Source organism: Lepus europaeus, chromosome 6 (genome assembly GCF_033115175.1).
Source record: "Lepus europaeus isolate LE1 chromosome 6, mLepTim1.pri, whole genome shotgun sequence".
NCBI classification, from domain to species: Eukaryota; Metazoa; Chordata; class Mammalia; order Lagomorpha; family Leporidae; genus Lepus; species Lepus europaeus.
This window is the reverse complement of record NC_084832.1, coordinates 33,878,793-33,898,760: the sequence shown is the minus strand read 5'-3', so window position 1 is coordinate 33,898,760 and position 19,968 is coordinate 33,878,793.

The window sequence follows — 19,968 nt, the reverse complement described above, 5'->3', positions numbered from 1 at the left end:
ATGCCCCATCTCCTCTTCCAGCCATGTTCTCTTGGTTTCCCCACCTATTTCTTTAAAAAAAAAAAAATGTATGTGTTTGTTTGAAAGGTAGAGTTACAGACAGACAGAGGCAGAGGCAGAGGCAGAGGGAGAGAGGTCTTCCATCCACTGGTTCACTTCCCAAATGGCTACGATGACCAGAGCTGGGCCGATCCGAAGCCAGGAGCCAGGAGTTTTTTCTTGGTATTCCACGTGGGTGCAGGGGCCCAAAGACTTCATCCATCTTCTACTGTTTTCCCAGGCACATTAACAGGGGGCTAGATTGGGAGTAGAGCAGCCAGGACTCGAACTGGTGCCCATACAGGATGCTGGCACTGCAGACAGCAGGTTTATCCACTGTGCCATAGCACTGGCCCCTCTACCTGCTTCTTGGCAAATACATCATAGAAGGAAAATTTCCTAAGTTCTCTACCCCAGTAGGTTTCTTAGCACTCCAGGATCTAAGTCTCCCTTACTCTTGTGCTTCCCTGCTGCTTGTGACTGCTGTGGTTATCACTAACTAATATGGGAGGAAGAATCTGAGGGAACTCATACTTTAGGTTCAGTAATTACTTACATTTGATTTGGGTAATCTGAGTACTCAAAAATCTGTTTTATCTGTTCATCCTTCAGTCTCAAGTGTGGTAAGTCAGTCTCATTTGTTATCTGTTGTCTTGGTGAACCGGCAAGTGCCAGACATGGGATGACTTCCTTAGCATCTCAGGCCCACACGTAAGGACAATCCAAGGAAGAATGACAACAAATTATAGACCACTGGTTTGTGTTTTAGCTGAATTCTTTCAGCAGGGAATACCAGTATCTTAGATTTGTGAACATTATTTATTTTGCTTTTGTTTCTAAGCTTCGTGCACCTGATTGTTTCTGCATTTTCTGCATTATAAAATTGAAGGAAAACCAGGTCTGGGGCTGAATATTTTCAATCAAATCAGTGACAAGGTGACTGGTACCAAGCTCATTTCACTTAAGATTGTAGTTTGGACTCAAATTGGGGTCCCTGACAAGAAAGACCAGTTTTTTATCCGTAAGTTAAAGAAAGCATTTCTTATTTCTATTGAACAACCAGGAAAGGAAAGCTCGTGCAACAATCGGAAGAGCACTGCAAATATCAGGGTTACCAAGAGTCGCCCAGAAACCTTTAAAGTAATTTAAAGTAGTGATAGAACAAGTAACATAGTGTGCTTCTATTGATGCAGTAATCCTTAACCCCTGAACCCAACTTGTACTTGCAGTGAGAAGTCAGAAAAACTGTTTCTAGTTGATCTACCAGGGAAATTTCCTATAGTTTAGGAAAGATGTTGATGGTTTTGTCATTTAAATTATCGATAAAGCACTAAAATATGTGACTCTGCTGAAATTCTCTCTCCAGCAAGAAAGTGGAAAATTCTTTTTTATTGTCCAGAATTCTTTTATTTTTGTTTTTAACACTAATTATGCCATGAATTCATAGGGAACGGGTTACAGCAGCTCAGGCTCCTTCCCACAGGTTCTGACAAAGTGGAGTTGGGCCCAAGTACCTTTCTCTTTGGCTTCCTTCTTTTTCTCTTCATTTTCCTTCACATATTTCAGAAACTATCTCAGCATTTAGAGTGCTTAATATGCTCAATAAACACATTAATTCTCTCTTGGCAAGAATCTTGCCCCTAACTTGTCTGTTTACAACAATGCCAACAGCATGCTGGGTCACACTGTAGATTCTTCCAGTTCTGCATGGTCACATTTATGAGGCATTCCTCTTTGAACAGTATCCATGTCCTTGATGTTTACAATATCACCTCTCTTGTAAATGCACATGTATATGGCCAAAGGAACAACTCCATTTTTCCTAAAAGGCCTGGAAAACTTGTATCAGGTGCCTTTCTTCTTTCCCTTTCTGTTCATCATCTTTGCTAATTACTGGAAGATGGCGGTTCTTGCCAAAAGGCTAGAAAAAAAAATTTTTTTTGACAGGCAGAGCTAGTGAGAGAGAGAGAGAAACAGAGAGAAAAGTCTTCCTTCCGTTGGTTCACTCCCCAAATGGCCGCTACGGCCGGCGCTGTGCCGATCCAAAGCCAGGAGCCAGGAGCTTCCTCCTGGTCTCCCATGCAGGTGCAGGGCCCAAGGACTTGGGCCATCCTCAACTGCCTTCCCGGGCCACAGCAGAGAGCTGGACTGGAAGAGGAGCAACCAGGACAGAATCTGGCGCCCCAACCAGGACTAGAACCTGTGGTGCCAGCGCTGCAGGCAGAGGATTAGCCAAGTAAGCCACGGTGCCGACCTGGAAAATTTTTTAAATAAATTATTTTATGGGTGATAAGTGGGTCAAGAAAACATTGTACTGTGAGATTTAAATACATCAAAGAAATGTAAAGATACCAGAGTTACGATTTCCTCAATTCTCTGCAAGGTAAACAAGCAATTCCAAATCTGGATTTATTTAAAAACAAAATTTTTAAATACCACCTACCTAAAATTATAGTGAGCAGCTACCTTGGAAGTAGGATTAAGACAAGATTAAATTCAATTGTTTAAAAGTGAGTAAAGATGAAGCATGATACTTTGCATCATTAACAGTACAACATATGCACACAGAGATATTAAAACAGCTAAAAAGGCAAGGACAAAATTAAACAGTAATGATGATTTATAGTAAGATACTCTGAGACATGACAGAAGTCTCAATACACCAAAAGGAAAATCTTGTTTGCTCAAATTATTTGTTTCTTCTGTCTAATGAATGTAATTCTAATATACAAGTGATAACACTGGCATTTCTTTGAAATGTTGATTCAGTTTAATTATGAAAATCACCAAGGTATTTTCTAGCTGCTGCATCACTCCCTGTACTAAGATTAATCACATCAACATCATTCATTTAATCTTCAAAGAGGAAGCAGTTGTCCACAAAAGCCTTCAAATAGCTTCATTAGTGCAATTTTTCAGTCTCAAACACTTAGCTGGCAGCATATGATTGAGAGTAAGGTCATTATATTCATCTATTTCCTAATCTAATTTTTAATGTTTCTATATTTAATGTAGAAATGTGTGGAGTTGTTCCCCTTTCTTTGTTTGGCAAACAAATAAAAATAGGAAGAAAATATGGGTTTTGATTATCAAACATTGGGTCACTATGTCTTCAAGTTATGAAATTTAATGCACAGGCCCATAGATGGTTTATTTCCCCTTTTGGGGTTTGTTTAATGTAAAAAGGATTGGATCCAGAAACATATTTTCTTACCTCCTGTAAACAAAGAAAAACTTAGAGCAAGAGAGACATTTCCTTATTTCAGAAACTAGACTTAAAACTGTCATTGCAAATAAAATTCCTTTGGTGTTTTAAAATGCACGATGGATTTTATATTTAGAAACAGAAATCATCAACTTCACTTATATTTCTCCACTAATACCCACTTCAAGCATTCCTTCCATTAAAAGCATTAATTGTCCCTTCCCTCATTGGAAACCAATAGGTGTCAGAGTCCCATAAAATAATACTACAGATATTTGATGCACTGATCAAATCATAATAACAAATATTGAAAATCACTCAGTTGCAATCAAAAACATTCTCAGAGAGACTCTGCACAGCCTGGCACCTGTGGGGTAGAGTGGTAGAGTCATCTATAATTATCATACCTACACCAAGGGTTATAAAATGTGTCAGAAAGTAAAATTTGCTGAGCCCGGTTACCAAGAAGCAAAACTTGCTAACTGGCACATTAAACATTGCATCTTATAAAGGAATGATTTATTTGACTTTTGACTGGTCCACTTGCAGAAATCATTACATTGCAATATTCAGTGACTGTGCAAAGGAGAAAGAAAGGATAAATCATGCAGAGACATTCTCAAGTTAATAGCTAGAGACTATAAGAGAATAATGCCAAATTTTAAAAGACAAGATCTGCCCATGATGGCATAAATAATGTGGTATATGTGCAAGTTAGGAAAAGGGATCAGGGCTTTTGGTCATGAAAACTGTCTAACCAATTGCAATAATATTATGCAATTGCACAAATTTTTGTTTCCACAAATTCTGTTAAAAATCATCATATTTATAACCTTTTATAAACTGTTTTAAAATTAATTATGAGTTGTTTTTCTGAAACCGCACTCTAATTGACATAATTTTAAGATAAACTATAAATGAGAATGGCCTGATCTTTGAAAAGGTCAGAGTTGCCATTTGTCCACCTTCATGAGAAATCATCAGAGTAAAATGGGACTGTATGAGAGAGAAGAAGAAAGTACATTACTTACATGTGATCAATATGATAATCAGAAAAAAATGTATTTTTTAATTCAAATATATATGAAGTTTTAATATCTACTTTATGTAGAACTGTGTTAGACATTCTGGGAAATACGAAGATAGAAAAGATAAAATCTCTTCTATTGAGAAGACTTTGCTATTTCGATAAGGCAGAAGCACAAGTATGTCATTACACTGGATGCCAATGTAAGATAAGTGATGGAAGAGATAAAGAACACGCCTCACAGGTCACAAGCAGATTGTTCCCAGCTGGAAAACCATGGAAGGCTTCACAGCATAAGGACATCTGAACTTCACAAGATGGGTACTATGTAGAAAGGTCACCATTGAGGAACGAAAGATTCAACCTTACAGTTTGAAATATTCCATCTACCCTCTCCAATATTTCATGCATTTGTATCTTCTGCAGGGAATAATAAAAGTTTTTTTTTTTATTTTAGAAACAGCAAGAGAATTATCTTATCGAAATAAATTGAAGAAAGTTCAGTACTCATTTCAGTCTACTTTTTAAAAAAGTGAACCTAAAAATACTCATTTTAATGGTTAATGCCAGACATATAATCCAGATAGATATAAAACCTAATAAAAAGCTGAGCAAGTATACTTAATTATACTATGAAATACATATTTATGTTTGCTTTTCAAGAAACAAAGTAAGTTTATTTATATTCCTATAAAATCTGGCTGAAAACGTATTTAAACCTTTTAATCACATAGTTTTGTTAACTTTTTATTGTTTCTTTCTATATAATTTTTGCACTGCCTGTCTGGAGTTCAAAATGGAAATTTCATTGTGGATATAGGGAAAACCCATCAAAATACCTGCAGTAAAATAGGAATTCACTTTATTATTTAATAAAAGTAGAAATTTTAAAAAAATTAGTAGAGCTCAAATAATTCATCTAACTTGGAAACAATCCTGATTTGCTTCTGGTAATTTCAATTATCATCTTAAAAGTAAGCAATCCTGTTTTGAAGAACCTGAGAATATTGGGAAATCAACAAACTAAAATGTCCCAGGAATGTGTTTCCTGTTTGCAAGCATACAAAGGACAAATAAAGGTAGCCTGACAAAATATGAAGAGTTCAGGAAACAAAAATGATTTTATATAAGACCTAATCCAAGTCCCATCCTAAGTTTCTCAATATGTCTTACTAATATAAGAGGATGTATTGGTTATTTTAGTTCTGCAAGTAACGAAAAAGCCTCCTTCACAGAACTCTAAGGAGCTTAGAATCACCTTTCTGACCATCTTTCCTGTCTTCTATATATCCTCATAAAATATTTACTGTTCTTCTGAATGACCACTCTGATTATCCTTAGACTCCTTTCAGATTCCCTGATGATGTCATGGAAATGTTAAACCCATTATGCTAAGTTAGGACCTCCATCTGCAGTGACCTCTTGGCACAAGCTTCGAGGACAGCATGATATTTTTACATAAAAGTTAGTCTTCATTCAAATCCTCCAGGTCTGATCCTGAAAAAACACTGACAGCTCAATCAACCCTAATAAATACTTAACTAGGTTCATGGAAAAAAAATAATAATACAGTTCTGCCATAAAATCCATTACACACTTACAACTGAGTCATAAAAATATCTGTTAAATGCACAATTATTTTACATTTTTATTGGAAAATAAGCATTTATCCTCATTTGCAGGTTTAACCCAAAGGTGCTACATGACATTCTTTTTCATTAAGCTATTAGGGAGTGACAAGTGACAGTGCCCAACTCTAATTATCTTTAATGTAGTGTTTCAAATTGATCATGCATAATGCAATTACAAATCATAATTAAATTAATTTATATTGATTTAAGGTTTTATAAGTTGTTAATAACTACAGTACAGTACATCTATTTCCATAACCTAACATTAATATTTTCAAGCTGTCAGAGCACTTCCTCCTTTTTATTCCAGTTTTGTTCTCATTAAGAAGTTCACAAACTTCTAACTACTTTATGCAGGTAGAAGTTAACTTCAAAACCCTACGTGGTAGAAGTTTCAGTATTTAAATAAGGTTTCTAACACACTTGCACACTCAGGGTCATCTAAGTTTAAAAATCATCCACCTCAGAAGCAGCTTGTCCTCCCCTGCCTCCCCGCCATTCATGCCTCCATGGCTGCCTCGCTGGCTGGTCGTACATTCCTTGCACACAACACTAAGTTCTCAACACCTATTTTGAAAGATTGACCGATTCAGGTACACCGTGGAAATGTAGAATTCCGCCCCCCCCCCTCAACATTACTGAGAGGTGGAGAATGGTCTGGCACCCAAGGAGAAGCTTAAGCAGTCTTTGCCCAGCTAACAAAGCCTGCAGAGCTGGGTCTCCACAGATTGCCCCTTCTCTCCTCACCCTACCCATATCAGGGCCAGCAGTTCCTTCATCAGTCTCCCCATCTGAAGACCACGTGAACAATCAACAAATGGACAAACAGTCCTGCAAAATCCAAGACCAACTCCTCCCTCCTCTTTCTCTCAAGAACTCAAGGGAAGTCCAAGGCAAGCTGCGGATGAGATAAGAGGGCAAGATAGACTCAGGGCTGAAAGCCCTAATACTATATGACTCAGTTGGTCGGACCGGTGTTGCCGTAAAGAATCATTCCCATAACCCCGAAAACCTGAAGTGTAGGTCCAGCTGGGACCCACTGTGTAACCCTGAGACAGAACTTGGTCCTACCCTACCCTCAAACCCTGGAACTAGGAGAAGGGCTGTGTGGACTGTCGTCCTAACACGCAAGGGTGGGCTCAAGAGTTGAGAATTTTTTTTTTTTTAATCTTCACAGCTCCTCCCTGCATACATTAAACACCTTAAGGTTCTTAGAGGGGGAACATGAAAATGAAGTAATCAGATTCCGAAAGGCCAACTTGGAAATGGAACTGCCATGTTTATCAGAAAGGCTCAAAAAGAAGGATTACAAGGCCACCCGGACCCCACCAAAACAGCTTCCGGGTTAAGGGCGGCTCAGCCACAAACACCTACTAGGGCGCCCAGGTGGGGAGCAAGTCCAGGCCGGAAGTCCGAGGAATACCCCAAGCAGCGGGGACTTGCGCCCACCTGGCTGTTCACTAGCCTCCCCTGTAGGTCTTAGGAAGAAGGGAACCCGTGCCCGAGCGCAGCAGGAGCACCTGCCCGCAGGTCCCTTCGGGGAGCCCCTCCTCCAGGAGCATGGCTAACCATGGGACCCAGGGCATCCTCGCCGCTGCCCCCCAGCCCTGCGCCGTGGGGACAGAGCGCCGTGGGGACAGAGCCCAGCGCAGGGATGGCACTCCCAGGAACCGAGACGCAGGAGTGCGGAGTTGCGTGGGGAGAATCCCACGACCTCAGCACCTCTCCGCCAGCCATCACACGACCAAAAATCAGAGGACTCTGTGATCCCAAACATGAACAGTGGAGAGAGTTCAAGGGAAAATGCATGGACACCCAAACTCACTCGGTGCTGGTTCAGGGCTGCGAGGGGCAGTCAAGGTCGGGTGGGGGACTCAGGAGCCCTCCCCTGTAGGGGCCGCCTTTGCTCTGAAATCTCTTTTTGCACCTGGGCAGGCACCATCGGGATGGCTTTGGATTCAGGCAAGCTAGACCAACACTTGCTGCACTCGTCCCGTAGTTATGGAATGGTTATGCACCCACGCACACGCACACACGCAAACGCACACTCGGCCCCCGCAAGAAAGCAGAGGGGTCCCGAACTCCTCAGAGCTGCCAGCGCGCCTAGTTCGCCTCCACGAGCATTGCGCATTCCACTTTCTCCCCAGCCGACCAGACCAACCGGCAGCGGCGGCGGCGGGCCTGAGCCCCCGCCACGCCCGCGGAGAACCGCAGCGCTGGCTGCGTGGTGCCCGGCCCAGGGTCTCCCAGACAGCTTTAAAGGGCACTAAAGGGCTGTTTTCCAGCCCGGTTCTGAAGGCGTCCCTTTCCATCCGCGCACTCTGCCTCGACAGATGGGATGGTGTCTCCCTCTTCCCAACCCTACAGAGAAAAACCTCCTGTGGACCTCTTTATTTATTTTTTTCGCTGCGACCAAAGATTTCCGAAAGATTATTGAGTTATGAAGGTCTCTTTGAACTAAAAAGATTCCCAATGAAGGGGCAGGAGAGGGACAGCTGAAAAATTCCGATTTCCAGGCATTGTAGCTACACGGGAGGATATATTAATCTAATCACTTTTAACACATTATTTTCCTTAACCAAAAATATCCAGAAATGGTGGTAAGGATTCCTCTGCACTTAAGTCACAGCTTGGCAGTACAGGGGATATTGCAGCTCTGAGACTGGAAATGCCAGTCATGAATTCCGTATGAACTGAGTTTGGATAATGAAAATGAAGTCCTACCCACCTTAGTTTGGGGGTGCCTATCACCAAGAAACCTATTTTAGAATTTGGGGGTAGGGAACTCCCTGGTTTTCATAGTCTCCCAATTAAGAGTAACTTACTATTTGCTTGAAAAAGTGGGTTAAGGTTTTGTGTTTTTTTTTTTTTTCCTTTTCTTTTTTTTGGCATCAGTATGTGTAACTAGCAATCCAGGTTGTTAAGTTTCCAAGCAGGAATCAGCTTAAAATGCATAGATTCTATTATATGTACAATTTAATCACAAGGTATTTAAAATAGACATTTCCATCTAAAATCCAATCAGAAATCAACCCAGTTCCTCTAGGCATTAGATGATCATCTCGATTTTGCATTTGTAAACTGGGAGAAATAAATGTGACTTGTGGATACCAAGAGGTCAAGTGCGGCTGCTCAAATATTTTTCTTACAAAATGACGGATTTATTAGACAAATAAGTAGCCCGGCTGATGCAAAACCCCCAGTGATTGAATTTTGACGTTAAGTCAACAACAACTCGAACTACATCAGTGCTTCAAGATTTAGTTATGATGGTAGAGATTACTGAACAAATAAGAGCCAGAAATGAATACAGATTTCAGAGGATCTGCCCCTGGCACCCTCTTTTTGACATTCTCCTCCATATGCTCCTCCTATTCACACTGTATTATAATTAAAGGACTTGCTTATGCCTTGCAATTGGAAAAGAACTTTAAAATAATTAGGCATATTTCTCTGTTTAAAAAAAAGGACAGGCTCAGGGATAAATCCAATTGTGTTTCATAATAAATTCCTTCGTGGCCTGAAAGTCACCCACCATTAGAAGGCAGGGAGTATACAGTGAGTGGTTTTCTTTCATTCTTTTTTTTTTTTAAGATCTTATTTTCATTAGAAGTTTTGAAGACCTCTTCTTCCCCTTTCCATGCCCATCCTATAAAACACAGCTTTCTAAAAGATTTGAGGACTTGAGCCACTTTAGTATCCAACTGGTGGGTCAGAATTCACTGCTAAATAATTAAGCTGCCTGTAGAATTTTAGGAATATTTAGATTTCACCTCTCCCATTCAATGGCTGCCCCCCAATAATCCCTCAGAGCTCTGTCCACGGTCCTGAAAACCTTACTTGAATCTTGTGAGAAGGGAGGCTTTGGAGGAATCACTTGAAAGGAGGTTTAAATAATTGAGACTACATTTAAACATAAAGCAGTTCATTTCTAATTTTTTTATGGAGAAAGAAACTAATCTGATCCTGGGGTGAATATCTGCTTTTTATTTATTCTACGTGTGATTTCCTTATTGTAGTGGAATAGTGACTCAATTTCCATTTCAGTCTTACAGATCCAGCCAGAATCCATTCCTTCTACTTTCTCCTTCTCTATTCCATGATTCTCAGCTGCAGCTGGATTCCTCCTAGTTTATAGAACTGCTTATTTTTCCACGCCAAATCTACATCTGATTTAAGCCTTTGATCAAAGGCTTGAGACAATTTCTCTTTATAGCTAGAAATGTGTTTTCTAGGTATCTAGGCACAGGCTGCTAGAGCTATAAACTGGTACCAGATTTTTATCCAAGATTTTATGTAAATACAGTAATAATTCCACTCCGCAAAATAAGTTGACCATCAGGCAGGGCTTCCCTCCTTGTTGGCCATGTATTAGGGTTCCCCTCATTGGCACAGATGCCTTCCTCTTGCTAGGTTTTGAATCATCTATTGTGTTAGTTGTTCCCATTGGTTAAGTAAACCCGGAAACCCAAAATTGCTAACCCTGAAATAGCAACAGAATCCGCTAAGTAGGAAGGACTGTTTCATAATTATTTTTGCCATGTCCTAGGATTAGATAACTAATTGTACAATGAAGCTCTTATACTATGGAGGAGAAGTTTAGGGAGGGAAGGGTGGTTCTCTTTTCTTCTTTCCTTTAAAACACTGAATGGTATCTTCAATACAGCAATAATTCTGTTTACAGTTTGCCCGAACTTGTTTCTGGATTTATATTTCAATATGCTCTTTAGGATGCAAAATTCCTGTCAAATTATAGAGTGCTCATGTCTTGCCCGCTTCCAGCAAATCACTTGCAGCACCTAATAAATCCAGCGGGGGTTCCTTCCATGGCCTGATGCTGCTGAAATCATTATTGTCCTGCCTTGTTTCATGTCAGAGGCCTCTTCGTCTCATCTGTCATGAAACCAATTTCACTTTATTTACATCCATTTGCTAGTTTAATTACTGTGCTGATGAATAGCCTGAAGGAATTAAGTTACGAGTCTTTGGAAACCCAAAGCGACAGATATATGGGCTACCTTTTAACTACAGGGAAAGAAATGAAGGCTAGTGGCATGTACCAAAATTTAAAGATAATAAGTGTTCCTCCCTATTCAGCTACTCTTGAAATTCAGGATGATGATTTCTTTATGGATTCATCATCTCCTAGGTGAAATCTAAGGCTTTAGAATTCCTCATATTTGTAGGCTGACTGCAGTTCACCAATACAATGAAATGCTTTTTTTAAACTAGGAGTTACAGATGATTTTCCAATCAAACCAAATAATCTAAAGTAGTGACACTTTAAATTAAAGGCACCTACCAGTATTAACCTTTCCCTGTAGCTGAGAACTTCACTTCTATATAAAGACAGATAGGTTTGAGAAAATGAAAAAACATTTAATACAGTCAATCTATTGTGCAGTACAAAGCACTCCACTTTCATACTATAAATATTGTAGATTTCATTATATAATTTTATTTCTTATAATTGAGCATGATTTCTCAATTACCTTCTATAATGTGTTTTTAAGTCACAAATAAGAACATTCTTCTGTGCTATCTCTCCTTTCTGTGTCCAGTATAATAGAGTACTATGGTCTATGTTAATGACAGAGAGCTTTTGGTGTGAGTGAATACTAAGCTCTCAAATATGTATAAGCAGTGAATCATTTGCATATATATTTTTCAACCTAAGACCAATAAACTTTTTAGTCATTCCATTATCTTATAAATCTAACTACTACAACATAAGATTACTAATCATGACAATAATAAAAAAGTATTTTCTAGGATATTCTTTCCCAGATTCTATCATTAATTATAGATTTAAAAACAAAGTTAGTAATCTAGAAATTGTTTGCATGTGGCTCATTCTCACTCACTGCCAGTTGAAACAATTAAGTAAATATGCCAGAATTGATGTTTTATTTTCTATTTTGTCTAGTCCCAGGTAGCATGACACATGAAAGGAATGTAATTTTCAAACCTAAGTACCTGTTTTCCTTTCATTCTTTCTGAAACAGATTCTGACATTTAAAAAAATCTATACTTTCATTATTTCCCTAGAAATGATGAGTTTGAGGCATATGACATATTCATCACTTCAAGAAAAATTTAAATATTTTTTGTACAGATTTAGTATACTCCCTCAGTTACAGCATCTTCATACTGAGTATATAATTACTCCTCCAACTTTCTTATCTAGTTATCTAACTGAAAAGTATTTTTAAACATTCAAAGGCAAGAGATATTTCTATACAAAGCAGAAATGAGAAAGACTGTGGTTTTAAATGTCTTCTCATTTCCTCTCATCCTATCAGAAGAAAATACTTTTTTCATCCTGTTTCACTGGTCAAAAAGCCAGCTTAAAAGAAGGGACAAAAATGTAAACATTTTCTGTTTACTATCAGAACCAAAAGTGGCAAAAACTCTACTGTCCCTGCACATATATTCCAATAAATTATGTATTCATTACAAATTCCCCAGGCACCTCCTCCATGCCTCTTTGCACCCCCTAAATACACATTTTCCCTATCCCCCCTCACCACTTTTAATAAAGCTCATCTACTAAACAGCATAGCAACAACTTTTTTTTTGTACCGAGATAGTCTTGGCTATAAATTTTTGCAATAAAGGAAACCTAAACAGGATACTCCAGGTAAAATTCCTTCTTATTTCAATAGAACCAGACCCTATGCTAATTCTTTAGCACACATGTATGAACAGCCTTTAACTTGACAGAAAGGGAATCTGTATTACTGGGTCTTATTTAATATTCTTATGCATTTTTAAATAAAAGAAATGAACATGAAGGGGGTTTAACATGCTTCCTCTTTCCCTCTCCCCCTCCCCCATCTCTCTCATTCTCCCCCTTTGGAAGACTCTCTCCTCCCTCTCCAGCTCTTTTTGATTAATAGATCCATGTGGCTAACGGCCTGACATATGGTGTGCGAAGCAGCTTGAGATAGTACCTTAGGCATCCCCTACGGCCATTAACATATTAGGGGCTTATGTGCAGTCAGACAGTCAGACCTCATCTAGAGCCAGCGTTTTCAGAAAAGCTGCACCCCAGAGCTGTTTGATAGAGAGTTTCAATAATGCACCACTCTCCGATTTTAAGGGAGTTGCTCTGGTGTGAAACACTGGGACAGAACTGGAACAAAGTTTAGAAATAAGATTCAGTTACATTGGACAACAGAAAAAAAATGTGCTTGGAGTCTGTTTGTATATGGATATGCACGTGGAGGCACAGCTTTAAGCTCACAAATGCTCACCAGCTCTCGAGTATCATCAGTAAACAGGCAACATCAGCTGCCTGGATTTATTTTGTTTAAAGATTCATTTTGCTTAAAGTCTTCTTTATACCTAGAATACTAGCAGTACAGTAACAGTACAGTTACCGATAGGGATTCTTCAAAAGCAAGACCAAAACAGTTAGAAAAAACACTACTCTGAAGCATGGAGCTTGATTTTCTTTCCTAGTAGAAACACTTTAAAATCTGTGAGCCATAAAACAAGAATGGATGCGATCATATTTTAATAACATTTGCAGATCAGAACCCCATAGAGGCAACCAATCTTATTGTACAAAATCTAAAAGTTTACAAACAAAAACGTATTTACAACAACTCTGAAGGGTGGCTAAAAGTCTCTACGATGCACATGTGTTTACATTTTGAAAATTGTTTTTGGTGAAGGAGATGTATTCAAAATCAAAGCATACGTGGCACTTGAAGCTTACTTAATTCACTTTAAGCTCATAACTTGAAATTCGCTTTGCCCAGGCTCTTCTTCCAGCCTCCCGCTGATAAACCACTGTACCCCTTTTGAACTGTACTCGGGCTGTTTGCTTGGCAAATAAATGCTGTTCCGCCCTATTAAACCTTTTAGGTGGTTTCATCTTCGGATTTCTCAAATACAGAGCTAATAAGGAGGTGCTTTGAAGCTGTTTTACTTTCAAACTATGGCCCTGAGGCGTTAAAAACGCGAAAAGGTAACTAGGAAAAGTAAATTGCCACGAGCAAGGCGCACCTCCCACCCCTTTCAAAACCGCTCTGACCTCTGCGGTGCGCTGCGTGGTGGCCAAATATCGCCCCGTTCCTGTGCAGAGCTGCGTCCCGTTGGCAGCCCCCGGGGTTCTGAACCGGTGCCACACCACCAAGGGGGTGAGGAGAGAGCAGGCACTTTTAAGTTTAAACGCCCAGTCTCTTGGGGCAGGGGAAAGACGGGAGGTAGAGATCCAAAAGCTTTCCCAAAGTTTATTCTAGACAAACAATTATGAAGTAGAAGGTAAAGATTCGGATTCTGCAACTTCTTTCAGCAGCAAGAAAACTTTTACATGAAGCGTGGCGGTGGTGCCCGAGTCTGCTCTTAGGCGCTGGGGAGGATTTCAAACCTCGGGTTCAAATTACACCTTGGAGGAAAGACTCCGGCTCAACTGCGTGCCTCAGATACACCTGATCCTCACACACTCCGCGAGCGCACACAAGCGTGCGCGCGCACACACACGCGCGCGCCACACCTTGGTTTAATACGGGCGCAGGAAGCAATTGAAACGTATCCGTTTTATTTAAAACTGAACAAAGGCGTCACTGTCTCATTTAGGTCCATTTCCAGAAGAAATGCAAGCTCTCGGGAAATACCTCTGCCCAGAGTCCAGTGGATCCTACCTGCCTTTCCAAATGCATGAATTTCCATTGCTAACTCATAAAACACGTTTTAAAATTGCGCAAAGTGCAGAGCGGTAGAGCTCCAGTGCCAACCTCAGAGCTCCTTGTCATAACTAGCTTCTCTTTCTTTCATCGCAACCCTCTCTCAAAGTCGCATAAGTGGTCAAAATTAACATAAATCATTATTAGTTATTAGGATTTGCTCTAAATTACATTGTGTATATCGCACCAGCCCCATCTGCCGCCCCTGCTCTCACAGCAATAGATTGCAGATAAAATAAATGTCCTTACCCCATTAGAAGGTTCCTGTCTCTGTAGCCAAAAGCCAAACAAAAGCAATAAATACCGGGCTTTTTCTCTCCACTATTCAGCTGTGACTCTTTTCATCAGCTCTTCCCCTAGAAAAGCTCAATAGCTGCCCGAAAATATTGCATTTTATATCAGCAAAGGGCGATTAATATTGCATTAACTGTATTTAACATTTTTTAAGCGCGAGTAATCTACAATGAGTTAGTTTCTGTTGGTAAGTACAGGAGGTATCAGAACTACTGCAGACCACGGAAGATATCCGTGTGAACGTATTATTTGCTTCACACCGTGCATTTATATAGAGAGATAGATATACACACATATGTATGTATGTATATAATGTTAGAGGGTACCGCGCGATGTTTGAAGTGGAAGAAGCCGCGCTAATGGTCTGCTTAAAGTATTCTGACCCTGTCTGGAGACAGCCAGGTCTCTGCCTTCATTAAATGTTTATTGTCAACACTTGGCGGGGCGCGGGGCGGGAGGTGGGGGGGGGGGGGGACAGACGCTGGTATAAGAGAATTTCCACGCTGGAAATGGTCAACACTTTCTTTCACTCTGATCCACGTATACGTTACGCTGCACGGAGGCCAGGCGTCAGAGACATCCAAACAACTTCTGTCGGTAATTCGTTTTCCCCACTCAGTGCTCGAGGTCGTTCTTGCCCCTCCACCCTTCCCTTAGCCAGTTTTCCTTCCAGGATCCCCTGGATCCCTTTCCGTTTCCCTGCGCCTCTTTTTATCCTCATCACTTCCTAAATCGGAAAGAAGCGACCTCCTGCGGATGCGGGCGCCCGGCACCGACAGGGACACAACTTTTTGCCCCACTACTCAGTTCCAGGGAATGGGACCGGGATCTCTGGCTTCTCTCGGGGTCGGGATTTCTGACCTCAGCTTTGAAATTTAAGATCCCACTGAGGTGCCCAGGACGAAAACCTAGCAGCAGCCAGCTTTCCTAGCGCCCAGGTATAAACCCTTGTCTGATAAAGTCCATTCGGTAAAAGGTTTTGTAATGTGCGCCTTAACACCACCACCACCGCCGCCACACACACCAAAAAAAAAAAAAAGCCAAGGCCGTATCCCTCTCAATTGCTTCAAAACATATCAACCAGTTTTGAAAGTTTTGTGGCGCTCAAGGTGACTGAGGCAAACTGGCCGGCACGGCGGAGGGGCAAAGGGCAGCGTCTTTAACCTCTAGGAGACACGAGTCCGTTCCCTTTCCTCTCCGAACAGCCTCAAAGACACTTACGAACGGGAGGGGACCTCCGGGAGCGCCCACCTTGGAGCCGAGGGACGCCAACTCTCCTCGCCTCAGGGACTCGGCGCGCAACGCGCATGTGCGGGCTCGGCGCGCTCCCCGCACGCTCGGTGCGCGCCCCGCCACCCCCGCAGCCGGCGCCCTCTGGCCACCTCTGCGCACGCGCGCCGGATGCCCAGGCCTCAGGCTGTGAACCGGCTCTGGCCCTCTGGGTCCTGGCTGACACCCGGTCAGGCCCCGCCGTCCGAGTGGCGCTGCGACCCCCAGCAGCTGGAAGCCTCGGGGCAGGCGGAGTGCAGAGCGGGCGCGTCGCCGTCGTTCGCCGCGGACGCGGGAGCCGCGGCTCGCGCGCTTGAGGGCGCTGAACCCCCCGGGCTGGGGAGAGCGAGAAGCTCGCGGCGGGTCAGGGGTGGGTGGGTCCGCTCCTGGCTGCAAATTCGACCCAATCAGCTCTGCCTGTGGTTGGAAAAGCCACTGCCCGCCCCGAAGTCCTAAAGCCACCGGCCGCCGGAGAGGACACTGAAGCCCCCCTGAGGCCGCCTCAGAAAGGCCGCCCGGAGTCGGGGGAGCGCTCGGCCGCCGACTCCCAGACCCGCGTCCGGCGCGTCCCGCGCACCGCGTTTCGGGGAGGGAGTCACGGGCCGTCCGTCTCCCGTCAGGCGGACTTGACAACAGTTACGAAAGTTTTTAATTAGCGTCTTGTTATCATTCCTTTTATTAATTTCCAGAACTCTGCGGTCGTGAATTATTCAAAGGGCGAGCCGACCCGAGAGGGGCGGCCGCGCGCCCTCGCCCCACGTGCGCGGCCCCTCTCCGGCCGCGCCGCCAGCCCGCTGCCCTGGGAGCCGCGGCGCCGCGAAGGTTTGATCAAATATTAAATAACGTAATTATAGCGACACGGCTTATCTCGCAGGTGGAAAAGAGGCCCCCGTGAGAATTAGAATTCGGCTGCTATTTTTAAAAAATCAATTAAGCTTGCGGTCTCCTTTGAAAGGGCCCGTCAGGACCGCGCGGCTCGGATCGTGGCGCTGACGCTGAGGCGGCAGAACCGAACCGGCAGTGTTTGTGGACGTCACCTCCAGCGTCCCGCTGGCGCCCCAGGCCATTCTAATGGGATAGGGAATGCTGGCTTTCGATGGGGTCCAAAGCCCCAATTCCAACTCCAAGGACCAAAATGTTGAAAGCCCACGCGCGTGAACGATGGAGCAGGGGAGCATTACGCAGGTGCGGCCCGGAGCGCCTGGGAACCTGGGGTGGCGACCCAGGGCTGAGGTTGGGGAGTGGAGCAGGGGCTGGCTGGAGGGGTCCCGGGGCTGAGGGCCGGGTCCCTTCTCTGCGCGGCCGCGTGTGGGAACGAAGTCCTCATGGCACAAGAAAGTAAAAACCGATACAATCAAGGCAGCGGGTGCCTACGGTTTATTTATGAGTGTCATCGAGTGTGAGAGCAATGTCAGAACGCGCATTAAACAAAAACGTATTCAGGAAGTAGTTGATGGGTCTTCAGAACGTCGTTTCTTAGACCTACAGAGGGAGCAGGACCCCGAGCTGGGATGGCAGAAAGGAGCAAACTGAAGACGCTGGCCCACAGGTGACACACGCATTTAACGCTTATTTTTCTTTTGCCTTCCCTGCTCCACCGCCTGGATTTCCTGAGAAGCTGAAATGCAAACGGAGCCCGATTTTCCCACTCTTTCAAACTCACTTTGAGATTTTCTTTAAAAGAACCCGAGCCACACATTTTATTCCCAGCCACTCATAGGGGTGGCAGTCCGTTTAGAATGAGGTCCTGCTCTTTAGAATCGGAAAACTTTCAAAGGTCACGCTGTCACTGAGTGGCAAGACTGTGCACTCTCTTCTGGAGGGTATTTCTGCATCGATTGACAGTTAAAGGCGTCTTAGAGTAGTCTTACTTTCCATCCATATACAGGTCCACTCAGCAGAAAGCAAAACATTTTTTTTTGTTTGTTTGTTTTGCACAGTTTCCTACTACATGAAATAGGAAACTCTGCAAAGCAGGTATATTCAGGATCTGTTTTTATTAACATAATAGCTTTCTTTTTACTCGGTAAGGATTTTACTTAATACAAAACAATCACTTAAATTCTTAATACAAACATTGGTCATTATGACATAATACAAATGTATTTGCCTGCAACTCTGGGGGCAGATTAAAAAAAAAAAAAAAAAAAAACCTCCGTAAATCTTTTCACTTGTTCATTCCTGGTTCTTCAGCAATGAATCCGGTCATACTTTTCTATAAAATAACATTCTTTTTACAAATGCACTTTATTTAAAACTTTGATGATATATCAAGTTAATAACAAGAGAAACAAATCAATTTTGATGGAAGAGATCTATTTTTAAAAATACCTCTAGTGCTCTTTTAAACATTAACAACTGTTTAAAAATCACAGCTTTTTAAAAATGTACTATTCTTTTTTGAACATCAAGTGTTTTTCACAGATTTGCCGGTAAAATTAAAGATTTGGCTAAAATAGGTTGACTTCAGAAGATATAGTCCCAGCTAGTAAGAAACTTTGTACATTTGGCATCTGCTTTTGTCCCAGGTCACCAAGAAATGAAGAATCCCTGGTCACTCTGGAGCAGTAGGTGGCACAGGAAATGTTCCAAACAGCATTTGACAAGGTATCTGGGCAAATCGGTGGATCGTTTTGAAATTTGACTTCCAAAGAAAAGTCATTTGGTTACAACAGTTTTAGAAGCGCTTTTTAGCCTAAAACAACACAAATAATCCCCAAATGCCTTTGTTCCTAACCCTTGATTTAAAAGTTTCTCTGGTGCCTGGTTATTATTACCTTCCACCACTCTGAATTGAGTGCTGTTTAAAAAAAAAAAATAAGAATAACTTTGATAACACAGGCAACTAATATAGAATTCATTTTATTCAAAGCACCACTGTTCACATAAGTTTTTTGAAAGTGGATTCTGATTCAGGAAAAAAATCATTCTTACCCTTTGCTACATTTTCAATTCACTATTCACCATATTCCTCTTCCTTTTTTGTTTATTTTTTTTCTTTTTTAAAAGATTTATTTATTTATTTGAAAATCAGAGTTAAATTGGTTGAGTTTTTTATTATTCTTGAATTAGGTCTCATTTGTTCAACGGCTCTACCAGGACCTGGCCCAGTATAAACACAAAAATGCACCCAAATCAAAAAACTACTCTTCTTTCAGTTATGTTTTATTTGTAAGTGTATTGGGACACATCCCCCTGTTGTATTTTGGCGCACAGAAATGGTTCTGATAGAAATGGGGCAGGAGGAAGGTGATAGAGCAAAAACATAACCAAGGAGAAAGCTCAACAGACATACATGGACAGGTAGATCAATTCGTGAGATATTTCAGGATTAACACTGGCGGTTTGTAACCACTGTGTGAGTGTATTAAATAAAATATTTACAATAATCTTCCTTTTTTCATTTTCCTCTAAATACAAGAATATGACAAGAATGCTGTGTTTTCAGTGGAAACAGGCAGTAGACTGTGAAATCACACTATCCACAAAACGGTCTACCAGAAAGCTAGCCCAGTTTAGTGCTCAGTTTCAAATGCATAGAATGTTTGCGCTGCAAACAATGATATACAATATAAATAAATAAATAAATAATGCCTAACCAGAGTGAGACCTAATTGTGTTTTTCTTTCTGCATCTTTCAGATCATGCATGATTTTAATCTTGTTAAACAGCAGGTTTTTTTTTCCTTTCTCATTTGTTCTTTTTTTTTTTTTTTTTTTTTTAGTTACAATTAAAGAATGGTAACAAACCATCTCCACATGAGATCCAGAGTGTCTTGTACACGAAGCAGGCATTTTACCTAACCACCTT